Source organism: Pelodiscus sinensis, chromosome 9 (genome assembly GCF_049634645.1).
Source record: "Pelodiscus sinensis isolate JC-2024 chromosome 9, ASM4963464v1, whole genome shotgun sequence".
Lineage (NCBI taxonomy): Eukaryota > Metazoa > Chordata > Testudines > Trionychidae > Pelodiscus > Pelodiscus sinensis.
The window spans coordinates 18,731,686-18,752,500 of NC_134719.1; the positions used below are offsets into that span (position 1 = coordinate 18,731,686).

The window sequence follows — 20,815 nt, forward strand, 5'->3', positions numbered from 1 at the left end:
CTCCTGCACCCCAGTCCCTTACCCCATGTGCCCTTCTGCACCCAACCTCCACCCTAGACCCCACCTCTCCTTCACCGAAAAGTGTGGCCCTTGAGCACTTTCCAAAATCTTGTAGTGCCCCCCCCCCCCCCAACCAAAAATTATTGCCCGCCCCTGGTTTAAAACAACAAACCTTCTGTGCAATACTGGTTAATACAAGCAGTACCCGATTGTATTTGTTAATGATGTAGAAGTATGTCATCTGTATTCTATACATTGGCATTTTTGGCAATTATCTTGTTTTCAATGTTACAAATACCTAATTTGGTGCTGCGAGTTTATTACCAAGGTGTGTCTCTCCCCTCTCACCCCATCACCATCAGATGTCTGTATGTGGCATACAATAGCTCTGCCCCAGTTTTCCCATGTGGCTTTTGCCTATTTCAGCCATTGGTATGACCTGGCCCCCTGGACAAATCAGGTAATGGAGTCCAGCATTATTCAAGGTTTCAAAGTCCTTCACTTAAAGTCAAGCAGAAAAAGCAAAACAACTGAATCTGCAGCCCACCTGAATTCAGCTGGTAGCCTTCTTGTTTGCTGTCTGCCTCCATCTTCAAATCATCCTAACACTGACCCAGGTTTGTTAGTTTCACTCCCTTGGCTTGGGAGTATCATGCTCTTCATCTAGCCAGGTCTTCAGGTAGGCCACAGTGTCTTGACTGACTCCTAACCCCAGCTCTGAGTTTCGCAGGTTTCTCTCAGCCCTAAGGGAAAGCTCCCCGGTGCCTCTCACCTAGGTCTGTTCCTGGTCTCTCCTCTAGCCCCTCTGCCAGTGTTTGCTCACCTATTTTTCTGATGCCATCCAGATGCAGCCCTGCAATTTAAGTGGCTTCTCAGGCCACAGGAACTTGTTCATCACACTGTGTGGTTATTCATTCCATCACACCAGGTTATTGTGTCTATTTTGGGCTCAGTGTTGTTTCCTTCATACACAAAACGTCGCCTTCAAAAGTCCAAATGCTGTGCTTTGTTTCCCTTGTGGTTTGCACCAGGGTAACTGAGAAGAAAATCGTCACCAGTGGATTAAGTAAGGGGCTTCATACTTTATCACATTCATTCAGTCTACAGTGGTGTGGGTCTTAAAAATCAGTGGGGATAACGAATCGTTGCCGACTTTTCTAAATACAGAAGGGTATGGGGAAGGAGACAAAACTTTACCTGGAATTTAAATGTAAGAAATATATCTCTGCACCTAAAAATAAACTGATAAGTGATTTTGGATATTTCCTTGAGGTAGCCAGTAAAGACTAAATTGTGCCTCACTCCTGCATGGCTGAACTGGGGGAAGATACAAGGACTTCGCCTCTTAGACACCTTGTGTTTGGATCAGATGCAGCCTCGTTCCTCACGCTCAGGGGAATAGAAGTTGTGAATTTTAACGTATGTGCTACAGTGGTTCCAGAGATTCTGCTCCTTGCTAGTCCCAAAGGGGTGCAAGCCATCACACAGAGCAGGGAGAAGGCAGGGCCATGGCTAAATGCCCAGGGAGAGCACCACTCGAACCTCAGGGTATTATTGCTGTCCCTCCTCCTATTTTCTTTTATCATCATCCATTAGCATGTTTCCCTCAAACTTTGAGCATTCTCTTGTTTCCTTTATATTCCAGCCTCTCAAAGCAACCACTCCATCTCATTCAGCAACTTCCATGTGCTGTGTGCGCTCAATTTACTTCCTGTCCTCCAACTTTGTCCTTCAGCATTTCCTCCCTCCCTCCCTAATAAAGGACACTTAACTCACCAAGGCCCTCTCTATTGAACACTCCTTGAATGCGTTTCCACTGTGCTAACTTCTAGGCTCCTTTCTAGGCTGCCATGGCTGTGTTCTGGTTCTTCTCCAACCCTGTTGGACTCGAGTTTATTAAATCTTGACCGCTGTCTGGTAATCAAGACACCTCCTTCTTTTCAGCCTCCCAGTCTCACACCTCTTCCATCTCCATCTACAAGAGGCATGGGGAAGCAATGTCTTCCGCCAGTCTTAGTGCTCAGCCTCTTCACTCTATACCCCTATACTGCCCATTCCAGCAGACTCCCACAGAAACCCGGTGGCTGTTGCAGCTTGGTGAGTTTTCCTCCAGAGTGGATCTAGTAACTTACAAGTGAAAAGCCTTCCAGCTTGCCTGACCTATATCATAACACTAAGTCAGTGAAAAGAGCCATTAAGCAGTGATGAAGCCAGTATGTGCTGATCCAGAGGTATATACTGTCAGTCTCTGAATTTACTGACAAAAACAGTTGTGCATTACTGTAATTAGGGATGTCACTAGTTACCCAGGTGATGCTTACCAGTTACCAGTTAACTGGCAGCCCAGCCAGCTGGAGCATTCCCCTGTGCACAGTGGGCCTAGCCTGTCTGGACTAGCCCATGGCGCAGCAGGCTTAGCTGAGCTGGAACAGTCTCCCACCTGTGCTGTGCTGTAGGCAGGGGCCTCTCCAGCCCAGCCAGGCCTACCGTGCTGCAGGAGGGGCTACTCTGGCTCTGCGGAAGCAGCCGCCATCTGTGGCGGGCCAAGCTTGGCTGGAGCATCCCATGGCATGATGCAACATGGGCAGGGGACTGCTCCAGCCTGCATAGGCCTGTCACTCCACATGGTGAGCGGGGGCCACTCCAGCCCAGCCTGCCTGGAGCACCCCCCTTCTCCGTGCCTGAAGGATCCCATTTAAGCAGTTAACTGGCTAAATGTAACGTTTAACTGGTTAACCAATTCAAAGGATTTTATTTCTCTAACTGTAATATGTTTACAGAATCTTAGTTTAAAATTTGCTTTAAATATTTCATTAATTTGTTGCTGAAGATTATGAAATCGCACGTCTAAAAAATCAACGATTTTTAGATGCACAATCAGTAAAAAGCTTTAGCCTTAAAAGTTTGGATCTTCAGACAGATAGGTTTTTAAAATAAATTCTTCAAAAAAACTACCCTTATCTGAAATACACATTTAATTTTAATTAATATAAAACTTCCTTCCAAAGTCTTCCTGTTCTGTCTGTCCATCCTGCTATAACCTTTGTCCTTTCACCACCTTAAGAGAGCCCTTAAAGGGATGACATTCCTTTTCTTCCAGATAGCTGTACAAATGAGTTTTCCTTTCTTTACGTCTGACTATTCGATGAACTACAGGTTGAACTACTCTAGTTCGGGATTCTCTGGTTCAGCAATATCCATTGTCCCAGAGGACCATGGTTGTTGCTGGACCAGAGAGCCCAGTGGCTGGTAGTTTAGCAGTAGAGGGGCCGGCACCAGGAGCAGAGGTGGCCAGGAGGAGAGCCAGGCTGGGGGGGCAGAGACATGAGGGCTAGCAATTGGGGAGCCAGTGGCCAGGAGCCCAGTGGCTGGGGCCAACAGCATAGTCTGCAGCTGTGAGGGGAGCATGGGAGCTGTGGTCGGTGGCTGGGAAACTGGAAACCCTCCTACCCCCCAGAACCCAATGGCCAGCAACAGAGGGATCAAAGACTCTCCCATTCAGGACTGGTCAGGTCCCGAGGGTGCTGAACTAGGGAGGTCAAACCTGTAGTTTTAAGAGAACTCTCCATCAAAATCAATACTTTAATAAGAATATAAAATCCTTTGTTATGCCTAAAATATTTGGAAACATATGTTTAACATAAACATATGATGAAATTTCATAAACATGTCTATTGTTATAGAGATCACACAAAATAAATTGGTTTTCCTTCTAAAAGCAATGAACTTTGTTATAAACACACTAAACTACTTTGACTGATTTTTTTTGTTTCAATGCATTAAATATGTAGTAAACTGAAATGGTTACTTTATGAAGGCTTAAGAGTACATTAAAATATAAAATCAGCTTAGAAATAGTGATTACTATAAAATAGAGAAGAGCTGCAGTATGTATTCCATAATATTTAATGTATTCAGCTGGATAGCTGACTTGCTTTTACTATAAGGTTTTTGCTAATAAATCTCTGACAAACTTCAGGGTATATTAAAAAACCCTGTTACTGAAATTTTTTATTCCCAAATTTAGTGCTTTTAATTAGGTGCACTCTCCACGTCCAGTCTTCACTATCTGGCTTGCAGTGGGACACATGCTTCATTTTCTTTAGAAGAAATTTTAGAAGGGATTTTTTTTCCAAGTGTCAATTGCTAGATTTGAGTTCAGGGATTTGGCTAAAAAGGGTGAGCAGTGAGGGGGGAGGGAAGAGAAGAGGGAGACGGAGCAGAGGTGGAGTAGGGGTGGGGCCACAGTCTGGAGAACTTCTGCCACCACCTATTTCCATCTATCTTTTTTTCCCACCGCTGTTTCCCCACTGTTCATATCACTTTCGTTGGTTTTTACATTAAACGTAAGCTCCTTGTTCTCTCCTCACAGCTTGGCACTGCTCCACCTTCACCTACATATTTATTCTTGTTTCCATCTCAGATCCTCTGTTCCTCCCAATACTTTCTGGTAATTACTCCCTTTGTGTGGGCCCATTCCCACTCTCTGCTTTGTGCTCTTTTCCATACCACACCTACACTTGGAACAGCCTTCCTCGGAACAACCTCCCTCTTCTTCCTTCAAGGTTCTGCATAACATCTGTGTTTTTCACTCAGCTTTCCACTATCTAGTGTTCCTCTCCAAAACTGCCTGACCTGAATTTTCTGCCAGATTTTTGTATCGTTCATGTTCTATTTGTCTGAAGTAGTGTAGGAGCCCACATCTTATATGTGCGTGAGGGATTGTGTATATCTGTGGAACACTATAAATAATAAAAAGCTTCAGAGTGGTAGCCGAGTTAGTCTATAATAGGAAAACCTTAAAAAACAACAAATAATCTGGTAGCACCTTAAAGACTAACAAAACATGTAGATGGTATCATGAGTTTTTGTGGGCACAAAAGTGGGTTGTGCCCACGAAAGCTCATAATACCACCTACATGTTTGTCTTTAAGGTGCTACTAAACTTTTTTATATATATAAATAATATGTAAGGAGCCAGTTGTCTCTGATGGAAGGTGCAGCAAAGGAGAAGACTCTTCCGTCAGGAACAACAACACTGTAAAAGAGAAAGCCATTCCTAGATAAGCAGTTGAGAAGGGGTGTAATGTTTGAGGTGTAAGATCAATGTTCCAGCAAGTAATCTGAGCAGCTTTTGCAGGATGGATGACTCTATAGAATATTGCTTTAAAATTGTCCAACATGGCTAATAGGAACACAGCATAATACTAAGGGTCATACAGTGTTGTGTATCTCCTGGGGCTATAAGAGGTTTGCACAAACTTTTCCTGACAGCAAGCAACCTAGTACGCCCTAGGTGGTTACAACTCTGAATAATTATGGTGTTTCCAAACAATTAATTATATACTGAGCAATAGAATACACCTGACTGTTATGCTTTGCAACATTAGCCTTCAGGGGCTCTAGCATTTTGTGATATGTCACACACAGGCTTTTCAAGTCTCATAGGATTAAAGTGGTGTTAAAATTCCACTTTTGGGGGTAGGAGTGAGAGATTGGTATTTTGCCTGTTCCCTGGACTGTTCTCCTGCACATCTGCACATTTGTCTGCACTTCTCACGTGCCTTTACCTCAGTAGTTTCCAACCTTTCTAACCACAAGATCATTTTTTCAATATAAGTGCAATGTAAGATCTATGTCAAACCCAAATACCTTTGCCCGGCTTCCTTCCCGCCCCTTCTTTGAGGCCCTGCACCTTCTTCCTCCACCCCTTCTCTGAGGCCTCACCCTGCTCACTCCTTCCCCTGTCCTCCCCCATCATTCACTTTTACCAGGCTGGGGTAGGAGATTAGGGTGCAGGCTCTGGTCTTGGAGTGTGGGAGGGGCTCTGGACTTAGCCACGGTGGGAGATTGGGGTCCATGTACAGTTTACATGTAAAGTTTATATGAACATAAACAGGGCTCACCGAACCGCCGCAAGCTCCGCTCGCCAGCCATGCTGTCTGGTGATCTGTGCATGCCCAGATCGCCCGAACCCGGCTCTTCCGGGTTGCAGTCTACTCGCCACGGGCAAGTAGATTGCATTATTTGTCGAGCCCTGAACATAAAGCTTGTAATATTTCATTTTGATGTGAGTGTAAAATGTACCTTGATGCATGACTGAGCATTTAAATAGAAAGTAATTGAATGGTGAGGTATTTCTCAAACTTGCACTGGACAGAGTCCATCTATCTGTAGGAGTCATTCGTAAATATGGATCAGAGTAATAACTAATCTATATCTGTATAATTTAAAGATTTTGTGTGTCTTTCTGTGAGTCTATGTGTCCTAACAGTGAGTCAAGAACTCCTCCTATACTATAAGAGCTAGAACTACCAAATTTGATATGCAGCTTTCTCTTATCCTAACTTAAAGCAAGGTGAGGGTTTCGTTGTACCAGGAAAATGGGATGTGCGAATGGGATTGTTTTCCATAGCATGGAAAGGGAGAGGGATGATCGGAGGTACAGCTATACTTTAGAGTGACCACAGCAGAGGGGAGGAGTACCAGCCAGAGAGTGGCCAGCTGGGCTGCAGCTTCACATTGCCAGCCACTGAATTGGGAAAGTGCCCCCCCGCCCCAAACATTGCTGGATGGGGAGGAGCACCCCTCCCCCACCTGGCCCTGCTACCGCGATCCTCCCAAGACCACTCCTAGGACTAAGCAGTGTAGGCCAGCCCCCCCCCATAAAGGAGATCCCCCCCTTCCTCAAGAGAGGCCAGGAACTGCAGCCCAGCCCCTCAACATCCCTTCCAGATGAGATGCCCCTCTGAGGAGAAGCTGGAAACCACAGCCCTGTCTCCTCCCCTCTCCTCCCCCCCCCCCCCCCCCCGGAGGAGATACCTCACAGGAGCCACAGCTCAACCACTAACCACTTGCAGACCAGGGTGTCCATGGAATCCCACCCCCCCTCGACCAGCTAGAGAGGTTAGCTGGAGGCCACACCCTTGCAGGCTAGGGTGGTCCATGGAACCCTTTCTTCCCCCCACCTGCCTCAACCAGCTAGAGGGGTTAGCTGGCGGCCACAGCTGGCCCATGCAGTACCATCCTCCTCCCCTGGATGGAGCCACCATCTGGGGAGTACAGATTCTGCATCCCAGGAGGAGCCGCTGGCCGGGGAGTGCAGCCGCCAAAGCAGTGCCACCCTCACCACCACAGGAGGCCCTGGTAAGCTCAGCCCCCTGCCCTGAGTCCTGCACCTCCTGCACCCTCACCCTCTGAGCCCCATCTTTTAAATAAAACATGTACATTTTACTTTTTTTTTTTTTTAATTACTACAGTTAAGGATCCAAGCAATGCCCGGTACATTTGTGAGTTATGAATACTGAAATCAGCCTTGCTAGATTTTGTGGCTCACTAGAGGTCCCTTCAACCCAGAATAATTCTTTCAAAATAATACAATGGTTGTTTTTAAATAAAATTCTGTTAAAAGACACGAGGTAAACATTTTAAAGGTTAGTAGAAAACAGGGGCTATTTATAGGCAATTGTTCAATTTTGTATCCGAAATTCAATAGAGATAATTGTGCAGGCCTGAAGTTGGATGAAGTGTAAACTGTGAAAAGAGTAAACTAGTTCTGATATTGCCAGAAATTAAATATTAAACTTTAAAAGTTATCTTCATCATAAAAAATTAACAATCAAAAGATACTGCTAACATTTTAGTCTTCATTTCCTGGTCTTCAAGTGTAGTTCATTCCCGGAAAGAATCCATTTCACATGTTAATACACCCTAGAAACACACCTCCCCCTGAAAGTTGGAATCATGCATCTTAGTAAGTATTTCAGTTATGCTATTGACGTCAATGCAGTCATTAAATAGATTGCTGGCCCTCCCATGGTAAACCTGTGCCAAGAACCTAGAGGCAGACGCGTTTTAAAAGAAGAACATCAGGTTTTCTTTTAGCAGTTAGGGGCAATAAGAGAAAAGTTTCTTTTCAAGGTTTCCATGCTTCACAATACTTTCTTTCTCTTGTTACAATTTCAGTTACATATTTTCTGCTAAAATAAGCTGCTGCATTTCCTCCGATATGATCGTTCTGTTACTATGTACACAAAACAAACTCAAAATGAGACCAAACTCTAAATGAGTTGTGATGAACTCCAGTTGAAAAATGACTCCCGTGTTACGTTGCACGGTTAGATTTATTTTTATATTGAGTAACATAAGATATTCAGGCAAACCTTTTTAGCCTTTGACTCCTGAAGTTCTTCAAGGATTGATTTCATGACATCTATTTCAAAAAATAGCCTTCATTTCTCTTCTCACTGGCTCTGTAGATATACAAACTGATCATGATTCCATAGCAACTGATAAAAACTGTTTTCCCCTCAGCCACACCTGTGGAGTGTTATATTAGACCGTTGACACGTGTTCCTCCCATCATGCAGTCTGTCATTCCATCAAGTCAACTGCCATCTATGGCAACTGGGAGCTATGTGATGTCAGGGGGACTTCCTGAGCGTAGCCATGGAGCCATTCTGCAATTCTAATGCAGGGCGGACTCTTCCCTGTCTGACTGACAGATTCATTCATTATCAGAACCAGGGAGATACGTACATCCTAGAGTTGACCCCTACCTACACTAAAGGCACAGTTCCAGGATCTACTGCTCTCCTCAACTTGTATCAGGAATGGATCTTACAGTCAGACAAAGACAGTAAAGGGGCTATGAGCTGAAAAACTAGTTCTAGATGGCACCCTCAAACACATGGAGGCAGTAATCTTCCCTTGGGCAGGATAACCAGGTATGTCTTACAAACAAAGACGCATTTGACAAACAAAGGCAGGCATTTTGAAGAGCATCTCTGGAACTGAAACTGGTTTCTTTGGTCTCGCACTTCATGATCAGCTCCACACTACTACTTAGCTTAATGCTGCTGCATCAAAGCAGTCTTCAGTTCTAAAAAAGGGCTTCCCTCCTCTTGCTGATTTCTCACTGAATCATCCAGCTGGGCAAAAGCCTGCATTTGCAGCTTGTACGGCCTTCTATAGTGTGGGCAGGTGTGGGGTTGTGAGAGATTCATAGTGATTTACTTTCATTACATCATCTTTTTAAACTCTGTATTCTTTAAAAAAAAAACAAAAAAAAAACAGGGCCATCCCAGAGGTTCTTACACTTTTTTATATCCCTTACTCAAGAAACACTTATTCTGAACTATGTAAAAGCTGTATAAGGACCTCAGGATTTGGACGATAGTAAGAATCTGAGTAATAAAATATGTGTCTTGTGCTGTGCAAGAGAATGGTAACTGATTTATGGGAGGGAGGGACTCGTATGGTAGAGCCATTAAATGTACTTTTTTGCAGAATTGGATCCTTAGTGTTCTGACAAATATACCTGAACAACAGAAAAAAACTCTTCTAACTAATAGCATGACTGACTTTTTAAGATGAGGGGTGTGTCTTATGCATGCCACATGAGGAATGTTGGATCCATCCTTGTCCTATGGGCTTGACCTCCTGCATACTTCATGTTGTGATGATTTTTTAGCTGATGAGAGCTGAAATGGACTCCTAACAGAGCCTATCAGTTCATTCCTATATCAGGTCCTGTAGTCAGTGCCAAGTGATACAAATTTCTGCTACCCCCACTGGATTGAGCGCACTGCTATAGAAACATGGCCCAGCCACAGCTGGCACAGAGGCTACGTCTAGACTGGCATGATTTTCCGCAAATGCTTTTAATGGAAAAGTTTTCCATTAAAAGCATTTGCGGAAAAGAACGTCTAGATTGGCACGGACGCTTTTCCGCAAAAAGCACTTTTGCGGAAAAGCGTCCATTCCAATGTAGACGCGCTTTTGCGCAAAAAAGCCCTGATTGCCATTTTCGCGATCGGGGCTTTTTTGCGCAAAACAAATCTGAGCTGTCTACACTGGCCCTTTTGCACAAAATTTTTGCGCAAAAGGACTTTTGCCCGAATGGGAGCAGCATAGTTTTTCCTCAAGAAGCACTGATTTCAGACAGCAGGAAGTCAGTGTTCTTGCGGAAATTCAAGCGGCCAGTGTAGACAGCTGGCAAGTTTTTCCGCAAAAGCAGTTGCTTTTGTGGAAAAACTTGCCAGTCTAGACACAGCCAGAGAGTAGAAGACTGCCTGTGAGTATCAGCAGTGAATCTTTCACGGGGACATATGAAGCACTAATCCCAGAACCAGAAGCCTGTCCTTGGATAGTCCTAATGTTAACAGTTTTGTCCTTGTGCGTTGATTCCATATTTAAGCTGAGTTAATGAAACTTTAAAAAAATGTAATTATATCTTACATGCAGCGCTCCCTATAAGCTGAGCACTTGTGCGGCCGCTCAGGAGAAATTCAAATGCCACGTAGCTGATTAGCAGAGTTCCCACAACTAGGTTATGTGTTTCCATTGGTGGTACACATTCACACATGCCTCACTGAACCTATGGATGGAAAAAATCCACACGCAAATGGAAAAGATTAGAGGGAATGTTGCTTACATGATAGTTTGATTTCCACTTATGAGGCAAATCGTGCAGTCCTTATTCAGGCAACTTTATTCAAGTTTATCAGGGTCCATGGAGGTGTCGTCTGAGTACAGACTACGGGGTTAAACCCAGATGATAAAATCTTGCCCTGCTGAAGTGAGTAGCGGTTTTGCTGTTGCCTTCAGTGGGGTCTAGATTTCATCCAGTGTATTTAATTCTTCAAATTCAAATTTTTATTGTTTCATAATAACTATTACAAAGATTAAAACAATATTTTATGAGTGCTGAACAGTTAATAGAGCAAATGACTGGTGGTTTGCTTTTGTTCCTCCTTTTATTTGCTGCAATTCCAGCCATTGTAACTGACCTGAAGAAGAGCTTGGGGAAGTGCAAAATCTTGTCTGTTTTACCAACAGAAGTTGGGTCCAATAAAAAATATTACCTCACTTGCCTAATCTCAGCTGCTGTAGTCTCCCTGTCCAACCCTTAAAATAATTAAAAGGGGAATCACACGTAAACTGCCTTCATTATTCCAGTCACTCGGGAATAATCTTACTATACCTATAAAAAAGTTTTTCCTGCAGAACAACAGAGTGATGTCATCTCTACGTCCTGCAGCCCCTTCCCTCTCAGCCACCTGGCCTCCTCCCCCTTTCCTTCCTGCTGCTAACCCCATAATGGGGTTGGCAATCTATGGCTCACAAGAGATCTAAATATGGCTCTTTGACTTCACAAAAACAGCACTCACCTTCCTTGCATCTTAAAGGTAAACTGCTGCTGGGCTTGTGTGGAAGGAACCTAGAAGGGAAGGGCCATGTGGCAGGACCATGTGGCAAGTGGACGGTTGGCAGTGAGGCCCATGGGGCAGTTGGGACTGGCTGAAGCACAGTGGCTGGCTGAAGCTCCGGCGATCACCACGTGGTGTAGACAGCTGCCAGTGTTTTCAAAACAGATGTTCCATTGCACCAGCGGTGGGACCTGCACAGTGGAGGTTGGGGAGGGAGAGAAAGTACTGGGCTGGTGGGGGGGAGGGGGAGGGAAGGAAAAGGAGCCCTGGCTGATAGAGGGAGGGAGAGAAGGGGCCCTGACTGGCAGAGCAGGGGAGGGAGAAGGAGCACTTGCTGGTGGAGGGGGAGAGAGGGAGAAGGGGCCTGAGCTGGTAGAGGTGAGGATGGAGAAAGGGCATGGGCTGTCGGAGAGGGGGAGGGGCTTGGGCTGGCAGAGGAGGGGACGGGAGAGGGAGAAGAGGCCCTGGCTGCTGGAGAGGGGAGGGGGCAGGGACCCTGGTTGGCGTGGCTTTAGCCAGGTCCTCCCTGATGGCTGGGGTTGCCTACCCCCTGCAATGGGAGGTTGGCGAGCACAGCAAGCCCTCTAGTAAGATTTAATTGCCCGTATCCTCATCTGATGAGATAAAAAGAACTTCAATGATAGTTAGCAATTCATTTTAGCTTAACATTGCAAGTTTCATTTGCAAATGACAATTTATCCCTAAGATCTTTACAGTTAGGATCCTCTTTTAGTTCAGCTATTATAGAAATTACTGATAGTTATATTTATAAGTAACTGTAAAATTCTTAAATTTGTTTCATTGGAAAAAAATACATTTATAAAAATCTAAATGTATTAAATAATGTAGCTAGTACATTTAGACAATATACTACAGGTTGAACCTCTTTAGTCTGGCACCCTCAGAACCTCCTCAGTGCCAAACCAGAGAATTTGGCAAACCACGGGAGGTTAATATTGTCTAGCTCTAGCAGCATTATCAACACTTCCACTACTATTGACCTCTTATAGGACATGTAGGGGTAAATAAGAGCTAAATAACAGCACAGAACACTGAGGGTATGTCTAGACTACATGCCTCTGCCAGCAGAGGCATGTAAATTAGACTACCCGACATAGTCAATGAAGCGGGGATTTAAATATCCCCGCTTCATTAAAATAAAAATGGCTGCCATGTTGTGCCGGCTCAGCTGATCATCAGCACAACGCGGCAATCAAGACGTGGATCGGTTGGCAAAGAAAGCCTTTGCCAACCAATCCTGTAAACCTCATTTCAGGAGGCATAAGGGATAAAATAATACAGTATCAATACAATACAATAAAATTGCCACACCAAAAATAATCATTTCAAACAGGATGTCATCCAGCTACTTACAAACTTTCCTCTACCTCACCTTCAACCCTCTCCAAGCCCTCTATCAAATAAATGTCTTTTACAGGTAGGAGGACACCAAATTCAGGCTGTTTCAGACCAAGAGAAAACCAGCTCCAGATTCCCAAAGATCCCACAGATCACTCCCTTGCCAAACACCCCCTCTCTTGTAGTAGTGAATTGTGCCCAGGTCAAGCGTCCATGCTGCCCACCGCTGTGGCAGCAGGTGACTGTTTTTCAAACAATGTTTAGGCAGCTTTTAACTGTCTTGCAACTGATATAAAAATGCTTTTTAAAAGTCTGTTGTGGTGCCAACTAGTGCACAATTATGCATGAGGCCAGGACACTGAGGCTACGTCTCCACTGCAGGTATTTGTCGGCTGAGAGTACGCCAATGAAGCACTCATTAGCATTTGTCACGCTGTCATTTGCATATCTCTGTCTTTGCATATTTCGCACAAGAGGTTTTTGCACAAAAACAAGCAGTGTAGACGGGTCCGTTTTGCGCAAAAAAAGACTCCTTTTTTGAGGCATAAGGGATCTTGTGCAAAAGAGTTTTTTTGCACAAAATGGACCCATCTACACTGCTTGTTTTTGCGCAAAAACCTCTTGTGAGAAAAGCATCAGCAGAGATATGCAAATGACAGCATGACAAATGCTAATGAATGTTTCATTAGCATACTCTCTGCTAACAAATACCTGCAGTTTAAACGTAGCCTGAGAGTTGTTCTCCTGGCTGATCTTCTGCAAAACTAGTGTAGAACTTTGTATTTAAAAGCCTTTCAGTGCACTGCTCCTCCTCCCCCACTCCTCCTATCTCCTCCTTTTCAAAGAAGTTTCTTGTGAAGTGAACTGAAATTGTGATAAAGTAGGGTGTATCCAAAAAGCAGGACACTTAAATTAAAGTAACACTGTTCATATTACACTGAAACATCTGGGAAGAACAAACCATTTACCATTCTGGGGTTCTCCCAAACCCGAGCCGAGTATATCGTGATGCTGAGTCAGTGAGGGGAAATTTCAAATAAATATTTGAACTTGATGAATTAGCTGACAGAGTGCTGCAGAGGCTATCAATAATAAAGCATGCTGGCATTTGACAGTTGTGAAATAATTTTCCCCTTGTCATCTCAAAACCAGAATTTACAGAGAGAAATTCAGAGAAAAATGTCCTGGTCTAATAGGAGCATTTTTTGTTTCAGCATTACTACTTAATAAGATATGATCTATATCCAAATCTTAGTGAAATGTATATGATCATGAGTCAGGGCGCCACCCTTATTCAAGCTTCTTGGACCGATTTCCATAAGCTCATATTATTTAAATTCAATAAACTTTTAGCACTCCCTGGAACTTCTGTACACGAGCAGCTAGTTAGACTTAGAACATACCAGCTAAAGAACTAGCAGTCATGCCTTACAGGAGTGGAACAAAAATCAAAATGGAGAGAATATCATTACATCATGACTTAGCAGTAATTGCTCATTCTGCGACAGGAGCAGAGACTTGCTGCGGACCAGATAAAATGAAGCAGTGGTCGGGGTCTGGCCCACAGGCTGGAGGTTCCCCACACCTTAGGTAATCCATCCAGTGTGGTCATCTTTAGTGTGTTGGCAAAAAAGTTCATTATCACATACTAGTTTAAAAGGAAAATTCTATTTGGCTCAGAGGTTTCCCAGCTCTGAAATAAATAAAGGGCGGAGACCAGGGGAGTTGCTAGAAACAGATGTTTTTATTCTCTTAAATGTAAAGAAATGTGAAAGGTGCCAGGTTGACAGCATTTGGGATTGAAGCAGTGCTTCATTTCAACCTGGGTTTGCCAGGGCTGAGCCCCAGCTCATGGAGGCATGGTGGCTCAGAGCCCCATCACCTCTGGGCTTGCTGCACCAGGTATGAAAGTAAAAAATTGCTTGAGTCACCACACCGAATAGTTCGAGTCCCAACACCTCTTTCATTTCAAATTAAACACTGGACTCAGCCTGCATTAGCCACTGGCACCAAAAGCAAGTGTGCAGTCATCCTACAGTAGGACTTAATCTCATCAATAGGGACCATTTGAGAGTCCATTTAAGCTCTGACCTTTCTTATCCGATTGCCAGCGAAGATGCTAGTTATAATGCTGGGGTGTAGAATTGGAAAAATTAGATAAAAAATGGGGATTTTTTTCTCCTAAAAGTGATTTCCTTTATCAGACAAGTATTCGTATTTTTTTCTGATAGGGACGTCTCTGTAGTGAGAATAGGACAGATGATCAACTCGTTTCACATAGCCACAGAGAAGCAACACTGGGCAATGGACATAATAGACAGGGGTAGGTAATGCCTTCCCAGACTGCCAGCCAGCCCCATCCACCTTACACCCCCAGCCTTTGCTCCACTTGAGTGCGTTTCCTCCGGGCTACCTGGGAGTCAGCCCCGCTGAGACTGGGGCTGTGCTGCCAGTGCTCTGGAGGCTGGAGACTCATGTTTGCAGGCCACCCCATGCTTTGGCTGGGGGCGGGGAAATCTGGGGCTCCATGCTTACCCACCCTCCCCTTGTGTTCTTGGGCTGGGGTGGGGGAGGTCTCTGGAATGCACTGCTAGTACCCTGGGTGGTAGGGGCAGAGTGGGGGCTTGCCTCCCCCAAATGTAGGTTTACCTGCAGCCCATGGAAGCAACTATATGGTCACAACTTTCAATCACCAGCAACTCGGGCTGGATCCATGTAGTTTTCTCCTTCTCCAAAAAGGGGTTAAATCCTACATGTGGTCAATCAGATGAGCAGTCTGCTATCATATTAGTAGGGCGCTTGGCCAGTGGGACTCCTCAGAAGAGTTAAAGGCTTGCAGGGTTGAGCCTTCAGATGTGAAAGGTGGCTATCAGGCACCGGTCCAATTCTCCCTTGCTGGGTCATCCTAGGGACTGACATGGCTCTCAGTAACTTAAAAGCTTATCAACTTAGAGTGTAAAGCTGCTGTAAGTTATGCCAGCCACAGCAGGCCTACTGAGCTGTGTGCTACCCTGTGTGTGAGGGATAATCCTCAGCTGCCCTTTAGGGATGCTTCCTGGCTGCTTTGCACAAACTCAGCAACACACAGAGGCCAAATCCAGACCAGGGACTCAGCTCATAGTCATTGGCACAGAACTCAAACCTTTAGGGTTAGTACCCCCTGTTTATTTAAAACTATTAACATTGCAGAAAAATAACCTGGAATCAGAAGAAATAGGGTTTTGTCTGGGGTTTCTGAACCTTTTCAATTTCCCTTCCGCCCTAGCTGTGTATGGTAAGAAAGCTCCTGGTTAAGGCTACAATTTATTCATGAGCACTTTTAGTAAAAGTCATCCTACAGTAGGATTCAATCTCTTCAATAGGGACCATTTGAGAGTCCATTTAATTTCTTATCCGATTGCCAACAAAGATGCTAGTTATAATGCTGGGGTGTAGAATTGGAAAATTTAGATAAAAAATAGGGATTTTTTTCTCCGAAACGTGCTTTCCTTTCTCAGACAAGTATTAGTATTTTTTTCTGATAAGGATGTCTCTGTAGTGAGAATAGGACAGATGATCAACTCGTTTCACATAGCCACAGAGAAGCAATGTTGGGCGGTGGGCATAATAGACAGGGATGGGCTTATCCCTGGGCAATAAACAAAACTAATAATTCATTAACTGTCTGTGACTTATACTAAAAATACCTGTGATTAAATCTCCAGGGGATAGGGGCTGAATGGCTAGGGGTACTGCTGCTGAGTGGGGACTGTGGGGGGACCAGAAACAACTGCTGGGAGAGGCTACCCTGGGACCAGTGGCACCAGCTGCTAAGGGATAGCAAATATCAGATGCTCCGATTGGCCAGCCAGGGATTGCTGCCCAGGGCTATGGACAGTGGCTGCTCTGCAATGGCCAGCCCCCTAGGGACTGATTCTAGGGGCCACCAGAGCAGTGGCTAGAGTGGCTTTCTTGGAGGGCCACCTAAACCCCTGGTCCTGGAGCTAGCTACTTGGCTGGCTTTGGGGTCGGCCAACTTGACCCCTACAGAAGTTACAGAGGTGACAGAAAGTCACTTCTGTGACCTCCATGAGTGACACAAAGCTCTGTGTATGGTAAACTACTCCCCAGTGACAGTGAGTAACAGTTTACTTCATTCATTGGTACTGAATATACCTGATAGTTGCATGTGGGGCCAAATGTGTTCCAGTGATCACCTGTATTCCAAGTACATCACTTCCAAAATGTGTGGTCACATTGTTTATGGAGTGCCACCCATTGGCTGCTGCACATAAGTGGGCAGTAGAGATCAGCATGTGAAGGAGCTCACATGGAATATTCCAAGCTTTGAAAACAATGTTGGATTTTAAATTAACTGTCATCAGCCTCTTCCGCCCCACCTTTTCTCTGTGATTTGCTCTGTGATTTTAAACAGGTTGTTTTACAAAGCTCTTGTGAACACATGAGTAAACACAACTCATGAGTCACAGCCAGAACCATTAATAACCCAGAATCACTGGCCAGGACAGATTAATGAAGATAATTAATGCAATGAAAATGTCAGTGCTGTTTTCAGTTGTGGATTGGAGGGTTTTTTTTAAAGTCACTGCCTTGTGGTGAGGGGCAGTTGTCATCTGTAATTATTTGCAATGTTGCAGTATAGTGATATGCAATGAAAACGAATACAGGCAGTCCCCGGGTTACGTACAAGATAGGGACTGTAGGTTTGTTCTTAAGTTGAATCTGTATGTAAGTCAGAACTGGCGTCCAGATTCAGCCGCTGCTGAAACTGATCAGTTTCAACAGCGGCTGAATCTGGACGCCAGTTCTGACTTACATACAGATTCAACTTAAGAACCCCAGGCTCCGTGGCTTTGCTCTGCTTTGCTCCCCGTCCCCCTGGTCTGCAGACCAGGGGGACGGGGAGCAAAGCGGCGGAACACGTGGGCAGCGGACAGCCCAGACGCGTCTGGGCTGTCCGCTGCCCGCGTGTTCCGCCGCTTTGCTTCCTCTCCCTGGTCTGCTGGAGACCAGGGAGAGGGAGGGCCCCGTTCGTAACTGCGGATCCGACGTAAGTCAGATCTGTGTAACTCGGGGACTGCCTGTATATGGAAAGCTCTCAAATGCCACCATAAAGCTGTCTTAGCGATGTCAAAATTATAGCTTTTCAAATAAGTCATAGAATCATAGAATTATAGGACTGGAAGGGACCTCGAGAGGTCATCGAGTACAGCCCCCCGCCCTCAAGGCAGGACCAAGCTCTGTCTACACCATCCCTGACAGATGTCTATCTAACCTGTTCTTAAATATCTCCAGAGAGGGAGATTCCACCACCTCCCTTGGCAATTTATTCCAATATTTGACCACCCTGACAGTTAGGAATTTTTTCCTAATGTCCAATCTAAACCTCCCTTGCTGCACTTTAAGCCCATTACTCCTTGTCCTGTCCTCAGAAACCAAGAGGAACAAATTTTCTCCTTCCTCCTTGTGACACCCTTTTAGATATTTGAAAACCGCTATCATGTCCCCTCTTAATCTTCTTTTTTCCAAACTAAACAAGCCCAGTTCATGAAGCCTGGCTTCATAGGTCATGTTCTCTAGACCTTTAATCATTCTTGTCGCTCTTCTCTGTACCCTTTCCAATTTCTCCACATCTTTCTTGAAATGTGGCGCCCAGAACTGGACACAGTACTCCAGCTGAGGCCTAACTAGTGCAGAGTAGAGCGGCAGAATGACTTCACGAGTTTTGCTTACAACACACCTGTTGATACAACCTAGAATCATATTTGCTTTTTTTGCAACAGCATCACACTGTTGACTCATATTCAACTTGTGGTCCACTATGACCCCTAGATCCCTTTCCGCCATGCTCCTTCCTAGACAGTCGCTTCCCATCTTGTATGTATGGAACTGATTATTCCTTCCTAAGTGGAGCAGTTTGCATTCTCTTTATTAAACTTCATCCTGTTTACCTCTGACCATTTCTCTAACTTGCTAAGGTCATTTTGAATTATGTCCCTATCCTCCAAAGAAGTCGCAACCCCACCCAGTTTGGTATCATCTGCAAACTTAATAAGCGTACTCTCTATCCCAAGATCTACGTCCTTGATGAAGATATTGAACAGTACGGGTCCCAAAACAGACCATTTGTTATCCCTTTCCAGCAGGATTTAGCACCGTTAACAATAACTCTCTGACTAGGGTTATCTAGCCAATTATGCACCCACCTTATCATGGCCCTATCTAAGTTATATTTGCCTAGTTTATCAATAAGAATATCATGCAAGACCATATCAAATGCCTTACTAAAGTCTAGGTATATGACATCCACCGCTTCTCCCTTATCCACAAGGCTTGTTATCCTATCAAAGAAAGCTATCAGATTAGTTTGGCATGACTTGTTCTTCACAAACCCATGCTGGCTATTCCCTATCACTTTATTACCTTCCAAGTGTTTGCATATGATTTCCTTAATTACCTGCTCCATTATCTTCCCTGGGTCAGACGTTAAACTGACCGGTCTGTAGTTTCCTGGGTTGTTCTTATTCCCCTCTTTATAGATGGGCACAATATTTACCCTTTTCCAGTCTTCTGGAATCTCCCCTGTCTTCCATGATTTTTCAAAGATCATAGCTAAAGGCTCAGATACCTCCTCTATCAGCTCCTTGAGTATCCTGGGATGCATTTCATCAGGACCTGGTGACTTGCTGACATCTAACTTTCCTAAGTGATTTTTAACTTGTTCTTTGTGTTCTTGTCACCTCTCAAATATGCTGGATACCTGATAGCCTGTGTTATGATCCTAAGTGACCACTTCTCTGGAGTTTCATTCATGAGATAATATTCATATTCGTTCATTTTTAAAGGCTATGCAAGAACAAGAAGTTCAAATGAGGTGAACCAGTAAAGTAGCTTTTATTACCATTTGAGTACATGGAGTCCTCTATTCTAAGAAAACAGATTAAAATTCCAAACTAAATCTTTTTAAAAAACTTCTGTATTTAAATGTAGTGCTTTTAAGGAATTGTATTTAGCCATGAAAACAGCTATGATATTTTGTAATTAAATATAATTTAAACAGACAGGCATGATGGCTCATAAGGCAAGATATATAGGCCCAATCTTGCCAACACTTGCTACTGGGTCATGCTTACTAATAGGAAAGTTGACCTTAAGAAGGACCGCAAATTTAAGGCCTACTTTGGGGATTGCTTACTTGGTGTTTCTCAACGACTGGTCGTGGACCAGCATTAGTCCCCAAGATCTCCCTGACATAGTCCGGGCAGGCAACAAGCCAATTTCTGGTATCAAGAACATTGAGAAATACTGGCTGAAGTTGGGAGCCATGTGAAACTGATGCTGTTCACTTCCATAATAAAGATGAGCATCCTGTCATGTTCAAGAATTTTGTAGAAAAAGTAGATATCCTGATTAAGAGTTAGTAGAAGAATCATACTTATTCAGTGCACTTAAAATATCTGTTTTATTATCCATGGCTCATAGATGTTCATGTTGTACCCAGATCAGGTCTTTGGCAGAAAACTCAGCCAGGATAATGAGTTACCTCCACTCAGTTCCCTCTTGCATCCCTTCATGATCTATTTTGTTACTTTTCATATTCAAAGACTTAAGGTAAAATAGGCTAAGATGAAATGTTGGTTAGATTTTTCAAGAGCACTTAAAAGTATTAGGAGTCTAAGTCCCATTTTCAAAATGAGGCATTTTATTCTTACATACTTCTGAAAATGCAACCCATAATCTATATAGTTCTGGTGGCTCTGGTCAATTGGACTGGTCTCCAAAATCTCATTTGACACATCCACTTACTTCATTGTGAAATGTCCTGAGAGTAAAAACTTAGTTTTACAGGAGGACTCTTCCTAAAAGACTGTATTGTCAGAGCAGCATTCGGGACTTTTATTAGAATGCTTATCGAGACATTTTCAGGAGTCTGCCTGGGTATGTCTACACTACCCCGCTAGTGCGAACTAGCGGGGTAATGTATGCATACCGAACGTGCAAATGAAGCCCGGGATTTGAATTTCCCGGGCTTTATTTGCATAAGCCGGCCGGCGCCATTTTTAAATGCCGGCTTGTTCGAACCCCGTGCCGCGTGTAGCCGCGCGGCACGGGGTTCGAACAAGCCGGCATTTAAAAATGGCGCCGGCCGGCTTATGCAAATAAAGCCCGGGAAATTCAAATCCCGGGCTTCGTTTGCACGTTCGGTATGCATACATTACCCCGCTAGTTCGCACTAGCGGGGTAAT

The 20,815-nt window shown here is 44.3% G+C and overlaps 1 protein-coding gene and 1 long non-coding RNA gene across 5 annotated transcripts in view; one reads left to right on the forward strand and one right to left on the reverse strand.

Moving 5' to 3' along the window:
- Positions 1 to 8,408, reverse strand: part of LOC142830560 (uncharacterized) — a 44,443-nt gene extending 36,035 nt beyond the window's left edge. The window contains exon 1 of the long non-coding RNA XR_012905910.1: positions 8,163 to 8,408. This is a non-coding gene — a long non-coding RNA (uncharacterized LOC142830560). The remainder of the gene's footprint in view (positions 1 to 8,162) is intronic.
- Positions 1 to 20,815, forward strand: part of PDE4B (phosphodiesterase 4B) — a 415,540-nt gene that overhangs the window by 337,296 nt on the left and 57,429 nt on the right. The window contains exon 1 of one of the 4 annotated variants that reach the window (XM_075936179.1): positions 8,577 to 8,726. The exons of the other annotated variants lie outside the window; for them this stretch is intronic. The gene's annotated coding sequence lies outside the window, so the exon portion shown is untranslated. Of the gene's footprint in view, positions 1 to 8,576; positions 8,727 to 20,815 lie in introns of those variants that run through there. 4 annotated transcript variants of the gene reach the window in all.